The following is a 16,634-nucleotide window of genomic DNA, read 5'->3' on the forward strand; positions in this document are numbered from 1 at the left end:
GATCTAAGTATCTCTAATTATGAAAAACTATTGAATTCAGTATCAAAACAGAAATGAAAACACAACTTTTTTGTGATGAGAGGAAAGATATCTTGAAAAAACAAATCTTAAAAGTTATGACTAGACAAAGAATTAATTCTAAGTGATCATAGTATACATACATATATAAAAACCAGATTTTAGATGATTATTCAAAAAGACCATGTGACTTACCATCGGGCTCATACAAAATCAAAATTGTGATAGTGGAGATGAAATTCTAGAAAAAAATAAAAACTGATACATCTATTCAAAACTACAAAAACTATAGTTACTTGTAATTTTGACTGAAATGTATATTGAGTTGCTTAGGAGAAGGTGGGAGAAGAAAATGTGGGGAGGGATGAGATAGTGATAGGCCAAGGACTATCTATTTATAAAATAAAATTGAAGATTCTAGATTTTACTAGATCTTACTAAAGGAGTTTCTTGAGTGAGTCAAGAAGAAATAATTATATAATTTCATTTAATCTTTTAATCTTTTGTACTTTAAAGTTGTTTCTTTTGCCTTAATTTAATATTTTCTAGATATTTTTGTAATTTTACTAAATATAGTGGTAGATATATTTTAATGTTGTGTCTTATTTTAATGGTGGACAGCTCTAATCCTGAGCAGGAGGCTTTGTTGAAACCCCATAATTAGGAGACTGTTTCTAAAGAGCTCCAGGGTTGTGTACTTCTAAATATAAGTAAAAAGTCAAACAAACCATACATTAAAAATAGTAACTTTAAACAAATATAAATCTAATCACTATATTTTAAAAGTAATCGAAATAAATCTTTCCCAAAGGTATTCTTTAAATAGCACATACCTAAATTTATTTTTATTTTCTCCTTTAACCAATTATAAACCATGTAAAATTTTCTCTTTGTGCACATGAATGTCCGCATCTTATAACCTTTCAAAATAGATGCTAGAATAATGTTCTTGTTGTATGTAGAATATGTAAATAAATTATGGATAGCTCATAAGTTGCTTATTTTAAATTTAGATGCTTCTCATTAGAACTTAACCTTTGAAAACCTGCTATGAAAATATTATGAGAAAACGATTCGAGTTTTTGATATAATGTAGTATAAACAAATGAATTACCAACTATGATTTTAGAATTCGAAATAAAAATGTAAAATCTAGTGGAACCAAGCACTACTAAAAGTAGTAGATACGACATCGGTACTTAGACATCTGTATGTAATGCACCCGATGTCAAAAACCTTTTTAACATCAGTTTTAAAAAAAGTGATGTTAAAATCCTATTTAACATCGGTTTTACATAATAACCATTGTCTATGTTCAATTTTAAAATAATAACAAATTAATGTTTTTCACTTTAACATCGGTTATTTATGCTAACAGTTGTCTATAACCATTTCTAAAAAATGACTAAATAAATATTTGAGTTCCCCCTGCTGAGTACCCAAATTTTCCCCCGTCACAAAAAAGTTAAAAAATGATTTCCTTCTTCCCCCTCTACACGCACACCCATACATCTCTATCTCTGTATCTATCTCCATCTTTATCTCTCTCCCTCTCTCCCCCAAACCTCGACTCACACATTAGGGCTCTCTCTTTCTCAAACTCGCGGCTCTCTCTCTTTGCTCTCTCTCTCAGACCACAATTGCAATTCTCTCTCAAACCTCCACTCTATCTGAAAAATCCCGATTCTCTCTCTCAAATATCGAACTTCATCTCATTCAGCTCTCCTCTCTCTCTCCCTCTCTCTCTCCCTCTTCCTATTTCTTTCTCTCTCTGTCTCCTTTCTTACCGCACCTTTCTTGTAAAACCCAATTTAAAGCCTAATACGAAATCACTGAATCAAGATCTTGGTGGAAGCTTCGATTTATGTAAAATCGATTGGTGAAGGTTAGATTCTGGCCAGGGTGAAAGCGATTGACGATGGTTTGAAGAAAAGGAAGAAGTTTTCTGTTATAAATTGGGCTAGAAATTGGTGGTCTTATTTAATTCAGTAGCTTAAAATCGAGCCGAGAAAGCAAATGTTTGGTTTGCTTATGTATGTAAATTTTATATTTGTAATCAAAATTTTACATTTTTATTTTAATGAAGCATTCTGTTTATAGATCTGAAGCTTTGGAGCTTGAAACCAACCTTCAATCGGTAACATATCTCTCTCTTTTGGCTTTATTTACATCCATTGTGTATTTATATATATTTGTCGGTGTATATTTATATTTGTATGTTCAGATTTGTTTATTCTATTATGTTCTGCTATTAAGTTTAGGTGTTAAAAAAACAAAGAAGGATACAAAGACATGGAACTTCTTCAAGTTCTGTTGGTTCTTTTAGATTTACAGTGGTATTGTGAAGTGGTGTATGAAGGTACAACATTGAGAAACCATTTGAAAAGAAAGAGGCAATCCGTCTTTAATTTTCATTGTTAGTTTTCTATTTATAGAAGACACTAATGTGTGTTTGAATGTTCGGTGGATTTGACACTGCTCTAATATAAGCTCTAAGCGGAAAAACCGATAGGCTTAATCTTCAGACCAATGCACTGAGCTTCATATAATTTATCGGTTGAGTCAGATGCAGGAAGCTTATCTGCCATCTTTTACAGGATTAGTTACAACATATAGGCTCAATCTTCAAACTAGTGCACTAAAGGATACACATAATTTATTTACTGGTTGAGAATGCCATTTACAGGAAGCTTATCTGTGATTTTTTACAGGATTGGTTGCAACTGACAGAAAGTCAAACATGTTAATGTGATTATCGGAGACTTGTTTCAGTGGCACTTCATGTAGACATCTGTTTTGCAAAAAAAATGTGGGGTTCTATTTATGATATGCACTACTATGAGAAGCCCTTCAGTTTTGGATCAAATGGACAAGTAAATGACACTAATATCCGCATATCAGATGTTTCTTCTAACGTGGGGCAGGTAATTGATTCAGCATGAATTTGCCCTATGATTTCTAAGTTCATGTATCAAGGTCTATCAGTCACTGATTTAGGTATCATCATCCTGTAGGGTTGATTTGCTGCTCTTTGGTTTGATCATGCAGAAGTCAGACTCTTCTTTGGTTTGTCGGAATTGGGTTGATTGGCTAAATTGGATGGAGTTGTCGGAATTTAAGAATAGGGTACTTAAAAACTAGTATAGTATGAGTGGGCTAATGGAATGCTTGTATTTTATTTGAAATGTACGTATAGTATGGTATGAGTAATATTTTTGTATTAGACTTGTAATTTGTATGAGTATCTTTATGTTTCTGTTTGGATGTTTTTTTATTGGGATGTTGCATTGTTTTGGTTCCCTGTGGCTGTAAATAGTACCAGGATGGCATGCAATTTACAGAATATTAACATCACAATGGTACATGTAAATCGATGTAAAAATGTACAAAAGACATCATATAAAATAATATTAAACAAAAATGAACTAAAAAACTGATGTGAAATAGTCATTTGACATCAGTTCTGAAAAAAAACTCAATGTATTTTAAGTCAAATAACATCGGTTAGAGAAATTGGCCGATGTTAAATAAAAAGATTTAACATCAGTTTCGTGAAAAACACCCATGTCTTATCCATCGTTTCACATCGGGGGCTAATTTAACCGATATCTGATCAAATATATCACATCGGTCAACTAATCTAACCGATGTCCGATCTGTAATTTCACATCAGTTTGTTCGAAAGAATTTTAATAAATGGCTTTTATAGCTTGTAGGTTTCATATTTTAATGGATAAATACCTCATAATATACCTATTTTCACCTAGAAATACTGTAATATAAGCTGAAATTTGTTGCAAAGACATCACATTTAATCTTAAAACCGATGTATAGCACTGTAATAGACATCGGATGTTAACCGATGTCAAGGCTGATGACATTTAACATCACACGCGAAGGCATCGGTTCAGATTTTTTTTAACATCAGTTCTGAACCGATATCTGATCCCATATTTCTAGTAGTGAAGGGAGAATGTTAACGAACGCCATTTTTGTTTTTATTTTCAGGAGGCCAATGTAACCCCCACAGAAAAATCAAGATTAAAGAGAAATGGATGTACATACATCTCAAGTTGTGACTAAAGTTGAACATATGATGATGTATATATACCCATCAAACATAAATGGTAATGTATACACCCACCCATAACTTACCCACCAAAACATACCATACTTGTTCTAAAATTCTTCCCATATTTATTATACAAACTTCCTTCCTTGATGTCCAATCTCCAACTTTGTGACAAACACATAACATCTATAATAATTTTCTAAGTACAATTATTATCCAACCCAATTATGATAATAATTTTTCACCAGTATAATTATTACTCAATCTAATTATATCTTTTATCACCAAGCATATACAACTATTAGGAGAAAACCGAAAGAAAAGTATCAAATGTCCATGTAGACTATCGCTATTAGGAGAAACTCTAAGAGCTGCTTGCAAGGCTCCTTTTAAAAACTTATACTTAAGGGGCTCTTAAGATAATATTTGGGCTCACTCCAACAGCCCTCCTCAACATCCTCTCTATTTCTTTTTATTATATTTTCTATTCCTAACGGTCACATACACAAATATATTTCATAATCTCTTTATATTTAAAATCTTTTTTTAAGAAGACTGAATCATCACTAAAAATCTCTCCTAGAATCTCTTCTCATTGTTATCATTTATTCATACTCTAAGCCTAATGGATCCTCAAGAAGTGATTGAATATTTAAATCAAGAAGAAGAGGAAGATGAAGAAATCGACAAAGGGACCCACTTGTTCTAAGAGTAGTTCAGAAAGGACCATATGACTTTAAAGATGACAAAGGGAGAGTTAAAGATGTTGATGCAGTTATTCCTGACGAGCTATTAAAGATTGGTTACAATGGAAAGCTAGAAGCATGCTTATTATGGGTCCAAATCAAGCTGAATATGATAAATTATCATCTTTCAAGACTGTCAAGGAGATTTGGAATGCTCTTAAAACATACCATGAAGGATTCAAAGCATTGAGGAAAGTTAAACTTAGTGCTCGAATGAATGATTTTGGAAACTTCAAGCTTGAAGATGTTGAAACTATCAAGGAAGCTCAAGCAAGGTTCCAGAATACAATCAATGGTTTACAAATATTGGGAAAGAAGATTCCACAAGAGGAGATCAACATGAAAGTATTTAACTCGGTTCCTTTTATCTATCAATCCAAGACTACAACTTTGGAATCTGCTATAAATGCTAATATAATGGATCATCTTACTATCTTTGTTGAGCTAGAAAAATTTAAGTCAAGAATTAAAGCTATCAAATCTGAATGTGTCAAATTACCAACTAAGAAAATAAGAATTTATCTTTGCACTCGTCTGTTAACAAGCTGGAATCAGATGAGGACTATGAATCAGATGAAGAAATGGATCTCATGTCCAGGAAAATCAAGAAACTGATTGAAAATAAGAACAAAATGAGGAGAGACAAAGGAAAAGATTTTGGTGCAAAGTAAGATTCAAAGGCAGACACATGTTATAAATGCGGCAACAAAATTTACTTCAAAAGAGATTGCTACAAGCTGAAAAATAAGTTAAAATGGCCTAAACATCAAGCTGATTTCAGAGAAAAGAGGAAATCTAAAGCACTTCTGACTTGGAGTGATGATTAAGATTCAAATTATGACGAGTCAAGTGGAGCGATGGTTAACTTAGATTATATTAGACTTGAAAAATCATGTGAAACTTATTACAATGGCTTAGATTCAAGTAGCGAGGTAAATTCTATTAGTTCTAAAGTACATAATTATATTTCTTCTTTAGATGAACTAGCCATACAGGATAAAGCTATTCAATCAACGAGTGAGCTTATGAATTTAAAGAATGAGTTATGAGCTAGAATAAAATTATATTCATCTTCGAATAGTCATTTCAGATCTAATAAATTCCAAACCAAATATTGGAATGATAAAAAATCTCAAGGAACAGATTGCTCAACTTGAAAGAAATAACCAACAGATTCTGAGTAGGAATGAACAAAAGAACTCAGCTCACTGAGAACTAATCTTAAGGCTCAAAATGCATACTTGGAGGAATTCGAGTTAAGCAAATCAGAAACCTTAACAGAAATAGAAGAACAAGCTAAGAAGATCAATGAACTGGAAGATGAAATCAAGAATCTTCAAAAATAAAAGGGAAAGTTTGTTCAAGGAGAATAAGTACTCAAATCTATGATACAACAAACTCGAGTTCCATTGGATAAAGGTGATCTTGGAATGGCTTCTACATCAAAGGATCATTCTCTGAAGTTTGAAGGCAAAAATGGGATTCTATGTGACTATGATATACCCAGGAAAGGTTGCAACATATTTGGGAAAAAAGGTCATCTAGCTAAGCACTACAAAGTTAAACGGGCAGTGTCAAAAAGATGGAACAGACAGACAGCTCACCGGCAACAAGCTGTTAAACCAAAATGGCAAGCTGACAAGACCGGCAGAACAAAGAATCAAGCTCCCAAAATGTTTCAAATTAGGCTCAAAAAATATGATTTGAATGTTTTATATGTTCTATCTACTAACCATGCTAGACCCAAACTAAAATGGGTACCAAAATGTTGAGTTATCTTTGTTTGTTTTGTAGGTTGGTCTCGTGGCCAAATTAAAGTCAAATTAATGGATTTTGGATGGTGGTGCAAAAATGCACATGAGTGGAGACAAATCTCAGTTTCTTAGTATAAAGATGAAGAAGGGTGGCAGTGTTATAATTGATGATAGCAAGACTCTTTCTATTCTTGTAAAAGGAAAAATTAGTAATTATATTGTGTCTTTAAATAAAGCTCAATATGTTAAAGATCTTACTTAAAATCTGCTTAGTATAAGTCAATTATTTGATGATGGTCATAAATTAGATTTGGTCAACATGAGTGTATTATACTTGTTGGTTCTAATAAAATTCTTATAGTTGCTAGAATAGAAAAAAAATTATATATGTATTGGATTTTGAAGAACAGAAACAATCATGTTGTTTAGAAGCAATTGATATTAGTCCAGAAATTTTACATAGAAGACTTGGACATGCACACATGGAACTACTTAGCAAGCTGTCAATAAAATAGCTAGTTCGAGGATTACCAAAATTGAAGTATGTTAAGATGGAAACATGTACTGCTTGTCAAATAGAAAAGCAAATCAGAACATCATACAAATTCAAGAAAGTGGTATCAACTTCTAAACCTTTAGAGATTTATTTGGTTCAGAAGCATATAAGAGTATTGGAGGTGGTATGCTTTTGTTCTTGTTGATGATTATTCTAGCTATACTTGGGTATTGTTTTTATCTACTAAAAATTGTGCATTTAGTGAATTTGAGAAGCTAATCAAGTTACTTTAGAATAAGCTTGAAACAAGACTTATAGATCTACGAAGAGATCATGGTGGTTAAGTCCAAAAGGACTTTATTCCTTATTGTAAAAAAAGAGGAATTACACATCAATTTTTAGCACCTCATACACCATAAAAAAAGGAGTTATGGAGCATAAGAACATGTCATTGCAAGAAACAGCAAGGACTTTGCTTCAGGACAGCAAGCTGCCAAGGAGTGGGCAAAAGCTGTCAACACAACAAGTTATGTTCTTAACATAGTGCTAATCAGGCCATTACTCAACAAGACTCCATATGAATTGAGGAAGAAGAAACCTAATATTCTAAATCTTATGAAGTTATATTTTTAGGTTATTCTTTAACAAGTCGGGCATATAGAGTTTATAATATATATATATATATGTTGTTAAAGAGTCTATTGAAGTCTCATTTCAAGAGTCTAATGATGATCTATCAAGGGAAGAGGAAGATGTTGCAGGTATTAGTACTGGCAGTGAAGAATACTGAGAAGCTTTGGAACAGTTATCTAGACTTACTTTGAAACAGTTATCTAGACTTACTTTGGAAGGTCCAAGGGGAAATAGAGCTACTGAGAAGCTTCAGAATATGTTTGATGGTGAAGATCTATTTGAACAAATGAGGAAGTCATAGCTCAACATTATCTACCAAAGTCATTTAAGACAGTGAAAAATCATCCTCCATAATTAATTATTGGAAGGAATTAAGATTAAAAAAATGGTACATTAAATATTTATGCTTTTGTAGCTTTTCTAGCTAGGGAGGAACCAAAGAATATCAATGAAGCTCTTAATAATAAAAATTGGATCATGGAAATGCCGGAAGAACTCAATCAATTTGATAAATGTGATGTTTGGGTGGCACAAGAATACAATCAATAAGAAGGCATTAATTTTGATTAAAATTATGCTCATGTTCCAAGATTAGAGTCTATCAGAATACTACTTTCATTTGCATGCTACAACAAAATCAAGTTACACCAAATGGATGTAAAGAGTGTGTTCTTAAATGGATTTCTTAAAGAGGAAGTTTATGTCAAGAAACCTCCTGGATTTGAGAATGAAAAATATCCTAATTATGTGTTCAAGATGAGGAAAGCTTTATATGGATTAAGGCAAGCACCTCGTTCTTGGTATGAAAAGTTAAGTGATTTTTAATCAAGAATGGTTTCATTTGAGGTACTATTAATCTAACTTTATTTAATATGTTTAAAGTTAAAGATATTTTAGTTATGAAAATATATATTGATAATATTATATTTGATGCTATAACTGATTCTTTTTGCGAATGGTTTTCTAAGTGTTAGCATAGTGAATTTGATACGAGCATAATGGGAGAGCTCAATTATTTTTTGGTTTTATAAACAAGCAAACTCTTGTAGGCATATATATACATCAATCAAAGTACATGAGGAACTTACTCAAAAGTTTGGTTATAATAATGTCAAGTTGAAATCAACATCAAGGAGTGCAGTCAGCAAGCTAACAACTGATGAACAAGGTAAAGATGTTGATATTCGGACTTAAAGAGGTATGATTGGAAACTTATTATATCTTTCATCCTATAGACCTAATATTATGAATAGTGTTTGTGTTTGTGCAAGATTTCCATCTAAGCCTAAAGAGTCTCGTTTGAACGTTGTTAAGAGAATTTTTAAATATTTGAGTGGAACTATTACTCTTGGTTTATTCTATCCTATCACAAATGCATTTGATCTTGTTGTGTATAGTGATGCAGATTATGCAGGTTGTCAATCATATAGAAAGAGTACCAGTGGTGTTGGTGCTTACTTAGGACAAAGTTTGGTTTCTTGGTTAAGCAAGAAGCAAACATATGTTGCATTATCAACAGCTGAAGGAAAATATTTAGCAGCTGTGAGTTATTGCTAACAAATGCTTTGGATGAGAAAACAACTTAAGGATTTTGAAATTTTTTGTGGTCAAACTCCTATTTACTGTGACAATACAAGTACTATCAATATTTCTGAGAATTTAGTGAATCACTCGAGAACCAAGCATATGAATGTTAGACATCATTTCTTGAGAGACAATATTGCAAAAGGGATAGTTAAGCTGGTATTTTTTGCTACTGATGCTCGAATTGCTGATATTTTCACAAAACCTCTAGTTGAAAAGCATTCAGCACACTCAGAAGAGAATTGGGAAGGTGTAATATTCAATAAGCAAGCTTACATGCTGGTATCGGGTATTATTAACTCACTCTTAAATTTTTCAATTTATTTGTTTAGTTTGCATGTGATGTAAATTATATTTATAATTTAGAATTTGTATGATATATGATCTACCTGTTATGTGAATTAAATGTTTAATATCTTGTTTCGTGTTATGCATAGTTTTAAGATTTATTTAATTAATTTATACTTTATTTGAATTTTAAAACTTTTATGTGGTCTTATATATTGAGAGGTTAAGTGTTTGACCTGATATTTGATTTTGTTAAATTTTTTATTTTATCATGATTTATATAAGGGGATTAGTTTTTTTAATTTTATTCCTAAAAACACTCCCCTTTAATTATTAAAAGAAGTATTAGAGAGGTATTTTGGATACGACTCTTCAATTACCTATATACTTCCCCCTCAATTATATATAAGGTCTTCACACTCCTTTTCAATAAATACTCTCTCCTAGCTATAGCTACCATCACCGGTCGATTGATCTTGAGGAATAAATTGAAGCACACGCTAAAGGTCAAGCAGGTCATTTCACTAATGTTGATTCACATCCTCTTTTGAAATCTAAACGACTTCGAGATGAAGAAGTGTCTGATACGGAGGCTAATCCAGTCATTGTTGATAGTGGAGATGATAGTCAGGTATGGAAAAATCAGATATTGGAGTTGGTCGTGCTTTAAAGAGGGTCAAATTAAATTTTGAGATTCTAGATGAGGTTCACTCTAGGTTTGAATCGAAGTTTCTAGGAACACGCAAAATCATCCTTGGTAAACCTTTTGCTGATAAGGTTTTGTACAACTGTGGTGATGTTAATTTATTTCATGAGTTAGGGTTTGGATCTTCTTTTATTGATTTGTCGAAAGTCTGTTACCCTATGTTTGTTAGAGAATACTATAGTAATTTGCATGTTGAGAAAGATCGATATATTTCATTTGTTAATGGAGTCATGATTAATATGAATGCTGGTGTTTTAAGTGGTATGTTAGATATTTTGAGTCCATCTAATGTGTCCATTTATAATAAGACATGCCCTAAGGATTTAGATGGTTTTTCTGCATTAGATCAAGTCAAATTGATTACTTGAAATGGTAAGTAGGTTGAGTATTTTGCCCATACTAATGCTTAAGTGGTGCTAATGGCTCACTTATTGTTTAAAGTTTGTTTGAAAAATTTATTTCATAGATTGGGTACTAGGTCCAACTTTGCTAGATGTGCTTGTTGGAGTATGCTTTAAGCTGGTAAAAGGTTTGATATAAGTGAATTGATTTTGAAGAATATAGTTGAGGTTTTTGATGGGAAACCAACCACTAGGTTACCCTATGATCTACTTTTGACCAAGGTGTTTGAGGGGTGTGGTGTTGATATGTCTGATACTGAGACTCTGACTACTAAAGAATTTCTAGAGGGTGAGTGATTTTCTCAGAGTGGTCTGAAGGTTGAAGCTGATGGCTACTTTGTTGTTGTTAAAGTTCTTAAGCCCTCCCACATCCATATATCTCCTCATGTTGCTCAGTTTGATGAGGAATTGTCCAATAAGCTCAATAATTTTATGGCTGATATCAAGGCTGACACATAGATAATTCTTAAGAGGTTGGATAAGATTGTTGCTGATCAGAAGATACTGAAGGATGTGTTGTTGGGTATTGCTACTCCATCCGAACCTTATGATCCTTCTGGTGCATTTCCCTACACTTCAACAAGAAGATCAGTAGATAATAATTTGGTTGCTGCTGCAGATCATGATGGCATACATTTTTATAATACTGCTACTGACACCAAAGATGGAGAGCTTGGCAAGGAGGACAAGGAGGACAAAGACATGGATAGGGATGAGGATGTTGAAGATAATTCCTAAATTTTACTTTTTTTAATGATTAAGAGGGAGAATTTAGGAAAATTGTTTGTTATTTTGGTTTAAGTACTTATTTGATCGTTTGTGTGAACTTATTTGGTTAAAGTGGTGATGTGTTTGAACTTGGTGATTTAGTTCACCACTAGGTGTTGCCGGATTTTATCCGGTTTATTTTAGTTTGAATAACTTGAATGTGGTTTAATTTAATTTGATGATGTTATGGTTGCTTTAGCTTTATCTTATGACCAGGTAATATATGATTTAGGGGGAGTATCATATACTTATAGCTTGTTATGTTATCTTAGTAGCAAGTTGATTATAATGTATCTATAACTGTTACTAATATTGTTTCAAAGAAGTCAAATTAAATATTATAATATAATTATTATATCAGCAAGCTAACAATATTTTGATAGGATTATCAGCGAGATTAGAGCTATAGCTTGAAGTTATTCTGGATAAACCAAAATTACGGTTTTTGAGGAAATAAATAGGAATGAGTTTTTGTAACGACTCTATGGTATATTTAATGTGTTTATTTATATTAAAGCTCTTTGTTTCTTCAAACTCTTTTATTAAAACCATTTGCTATTTTCTATAAAGTTGTAAATAAATTTTTTATCTTAGTAACTTTCTTATTCGATTGGTATTTGAATTTAAACTAAAGATAGACGTTTTTAAAATCTTTTTCTATATATCTTTTATCTTTAGTTTAAACGTACTTTAGATTATCTTAACTTTCAAATAATAACAAACTAGTTGTGAGACTTGGTAAAGATCGGGAGTATTGTTGAATTGATTTGAAAATTAACTTAGTCTATAGATACACTGGGGTATACTTTTTTTGAGGTTGATCCACGAAGTATACCCCATGCCATGTGAGAAAATATAACTTGCATTCATTGAATATTCTTATTTCGAGCTCAAATTTATTCACGTATATTTATATTCATAGAGTTCATATTTTCGGTTATAATTTTCTTTTAAACTTGTATCGTTCAAGGTGTAAACATTTGTTGCTGAGTAGTTAAGCTTGGATAACAAGGGTTCGGGGAGTTAGATTGCTAGAGTAGGCTATACAGGTTTGGTATAGGGCTTTGAGGACAATCCACTCAAGGGAACATGTGTTATCTATTGAGTGGTATTTATGACACTTTATTACGCTCAGTAAGGCTTTGAATTGGTGTATTTGTACTCAAGTTGGTATTTTAATGTGTTTTCTAGTGTTTTTGCATTTTCAGGCATTATCCAGGTAATCAGGTGAATTAGCATGCTTTTAGTGCTAATTGGGTGTTAGGATGGTGTTGGAATAAAAGCTCATGGAAGACAGGCTCAAATCAGCAAGGAGAAGAAAAGAATTCAGAATTTTATTCAGGAGATCAGCGTGCCCGCGCTGTGATAGCGCGCGCCCGCGCCCAAAGTTCAGAACTCAGCCCGCCCGCGCTGTTAAAGCGCGCGCCCGCGCCAGGTCGAGAAAAGAAATTCTATTTCTATTCTGATTTTGATCCAGAAGACTTCTACTCTCCACGGGGCTGCTATATATACATAAATAAGCTCGTTTTTTACAGAAAGACGCACCAGAGCACAAGGAGAAGGAGAAAAGAAGACCGTTTTAGCACAATTCAATCAAGACAAAGAAGATCTAGTTTATACTTGTGATTCTTTGTTTAATTTATAACGTTGGATGCTAGTTTTCTTATTCTTGAACATATACTCTTGTTTTACACTTTGTTTGGTACTTTGTTTATTATTCGTTATAAAGACTACGTTTATTATACCATGTTTTTATTGGAATCCACGTTGATGATGAGTCTGATCATGGGCTAATCTTTATCGTGGGGTTCTAGCGGATTTATTTATGGATTTCTTTAGTTGATTTTTTCGATACCTTAGTGTGTGGTGATTGTATGATAACCTAGTATTGGTTGTGCTTATTCGTCTTATGAGCGTCGTGAACTTATAAGATAGCGTGTTAATTCTTAATGAAGCGAAAGTGAATTTAAGGATTTAGAACTTGCCATGCTAGCATAGGTTCGTATATTGATATGCATGATTCGTACTTAATTTTAACCATTTTACTTGCCTTATGTAATCACGATAGATAACTTGTGCATTAAACCATTATGTTGTCAAATTCTATAGACATATAGGGTCTCAATATAATTGGTGTCTATTCAGCTTCTATCTCTTTTGTGGATGTCTAGTAGTATGGTACTCGTACAACAAAAGTTGGAGTTTATCAGTTTCGTGTTATCTGATTAATGTCATCACCATTACATGTTAAGGTTAAGAACAAAAAGGCTATTGAATGAAGTATTTAATGAAGTTAGGATCCCATATTTGTCATATATATTAATTCAACCATTATTGTTCTCTTAGTTATAATTGTTAGTTTAATTCATAGTTATAAACAATCTCAACGTGTTATCCGTCTTAGCATTGGATAATATTGATACCATTGTTGCATAGGTATATAATCTTAAATTAACCAAGGAGTCTCTTTGGGAACGAATTTGATTTATATCTTATACTACTTGCGAACGTGTATACTTGCATATATTATTAGCGTGTGTTTAGCGACTAACAAGTTTTTGGCGCCACTGTCGGGGACTCGGTGTTGATTTTTAGTTTATGTGTTTATCATCAGTGGTCGTTAAAGTTCATTGACTCAGACATTGTTACTTATCTGTTTCCTTGTCTTATTTTAAGTACTCTAGCGAGCGTGTATGCATACGCGTTCTTGGTCTTATAAGAGAAATCTGGATAAAGCCGAGGAAGAAGATGTAGTGGTTCGAAGGGAAGTAATTGAGGACGAAGAAGAAAACAAAGTTGAGGAACCAGTTTTAGTAGTGATGGATGATCAAGCAGAAATTCCTAAGGCTCTGATGGACTATTCTTAGCCTAAGATCAATGATATTCAGTCGAGCATCATCAGACCAGCCATCTCGGCTAACACTTTTAAGATCAAATCAAGCATGATTTAGATGATACAGAACTCAGTTCAGTTTGGGGGTTCTCCTACAGAAGACCCCAACATGCACATCAAGGATTTCATCGAGATCTGCGACACTTTCAAGTTCAATGGTATGACTGAAGATGCTATCAAACTGCGACTCTTCCCATTCTCTCTAAGGGATAAAGCAAAGTGCTGGTTATATTCTCTACCACCAGGGTCTATCACTATTTGGGAAGATCTTGCTCAAAAGTTTCTCACTAAATTCTTCCCTATGGCAAAGACTGTTGCAATCAGCAATGCTCTTACTCAATTTGCTCAGCAAACTGGAAAATCTCGGTGTGAGGCTTGGGATCGATTAAGGAGATGCTAAGGAAGTGCCCACACCATGGCATGCCTGATTAGATGATTATAAATTATTTCTACAATGGATTGGGTGCTACTTCTAGACCCATGCTCGATGCAGGATCAGGAGGAGCCTTGTGGGCTAAGAGCTACAATGAAGCTTATGAATTGATTGAATTGATGGCTGCTAATGAATACCAGAATCCTTCCCAGAGACTAACTCAGGGAAAAGTAGCAGGAATTTTGGAGTTGGATGCAGCAATTGCTATAGCTTCCCAACTTAAGGTTTTGACGATGAAGGTGGACACTTTGGCTAATTATGGAGTTAATCAAATCACTAGTGTCTGTGAGCTTTGTGCTGGTGCCCATGAGACTGATCAGCATGTTATTTCTAGTGAATCAGCTCAGTTCGTGAGCAACTTTCAGCGATCGCAACACCCGGTACCAGCCACCTATCATTCCAACAAGCGCAATCATCCTAATTTTAGATGGAAGAACACTCAGAATATGGTTCAACAGCCTTATGAGCAATACCCAGCTAAGTAGTACAACCCCCCTAATTTTCAGCAACCGCAATATGCACCAAGACAGCAACTTCAGCTATAACAAGCTAATGAAAAATCTGAATAGTTAAGCAAACTTAAATTAACCAAGGTGTCTCTGTGGGAACGAATTTGATTTATATCTTATACTACTTGCGAACGCGTATACTTGCGTGTATTATTAGCACGTATTTAGCGACTAACAAATCGAGCAGCTCGCTAACATCATTATTTTCATACTAAATAGTTAAGCAAACTAACAGACTAAATTAACAAATAAAGGCTCAAGTATAACTATCAATATAAAAAAGAAAACTAGGCCCAGCCCAACCTAAAGTAAATTGATTTAATCTAGCCTAATCCCTAAATGTGTAAAACTAAAACACAGTGAAGTTAAAGTTGCAGTTAAGGTTCATATCTTGACTCAATCTTTTATCATCAATTATCATCTCTTAGTCCTCCATAATCATTTATCCTCTTTCTATATCTCTCACGATGCACAAATTTGATTATATTTCATATATATATATATATTTATTTATTTATTTAATTCCTCTAATTATGTCTCTTGTTATACATCGATTTATATTGTAATGTTCAATTTTGTTGTGTTTTATTGCAGATTTGTATTTTAAAATGGCTTCTTAAATAAAGAAAGGGCGGTTTAAATATATACCATAAAAATAGAAAAAAATATTATACATATTTTTTTCGAGCTCTAACGAGCCTAACACGAGTTATTTAATTTCAAACTGATTTACTAATTTCGAATCGATCTCGAGTTGAGCTCGAGTCGAACATGCTAGAGTTCAGCTCGAGCTCGTTAAGCTTAAAGAACATTTTTTTTGTTCGAGTTTGAGCACGAGCTCTTAACGAGCCCAGCCGAATCGAGCTTTAAGTTAACGAGATGTGCTTCAACTATTCATGAATAGCTCGGTTCGTTTACCGTCTTAGTTGCAATGAAGAAGTCTGCATCCCAACAGTGGAAAAAGTGCTTTAATATATTCAAGCATCATTGGTAATATGATGTTGAAGATATTTGAAACTACTATCAACATTAAAGATCGAAAGATTCTAGTGTAATTGTTTTTTTGGGAATGGACTTGACAACTTGTTTGAAAAGATTATCTTAAGGACAAGTTGGTGTTAGTCATCTACAAACTAAAATTTTGCAACAGGAATCAAGGAAATAAGACGGGTTAACATGTCTGGCAAGTCAAATTTATTGACTGCAATTATTCATCTAAAAGAATCTTAAAACGTTAAGGGGTGACCTCCTTCGATATCCCCTATCTATCTTAACAGTTTATCACAATGAGAAAATTATTAGTTCTTAAGGTTATTATATGAATTGATAGGTG

The 16,634-nt window shown here is 33.1% G+C and overlaps 1 non-coding gene across 1 annotated transcript; it reads right to left on the reverse strand.

The window, feature by feature from the left end:
* Nucleotides 1–14,675: 14,675 nt before the first annotated feature.
* Nucleotides 14,676–14,781, reverse strand: LOC141687591 (small nucleolar RNA R71). The gene has a single exon (XR_012561083.1). It is a non-coding gene; the product is annotated as a small nucleolar RNA R71 (small nucleolar RNA).
* Between the last annotated feature and the right edge of the window lie 1,853 nt (nucleotides 14,782–16,634).

Source organism: Apium graveolens, chromosome 9 (assembly GCF_009905375.1).
Source record: "Apium graveolens cultivar Ventura chromosome 9, ASM990537v1, whole genome shotgun sequence".
Lineage (NCBI taxonomy): Eukaryota > Viridiplantae > Streptophyta > Magnoliopsida > Apiales > Apiaceae > Apium > Apium graveolens.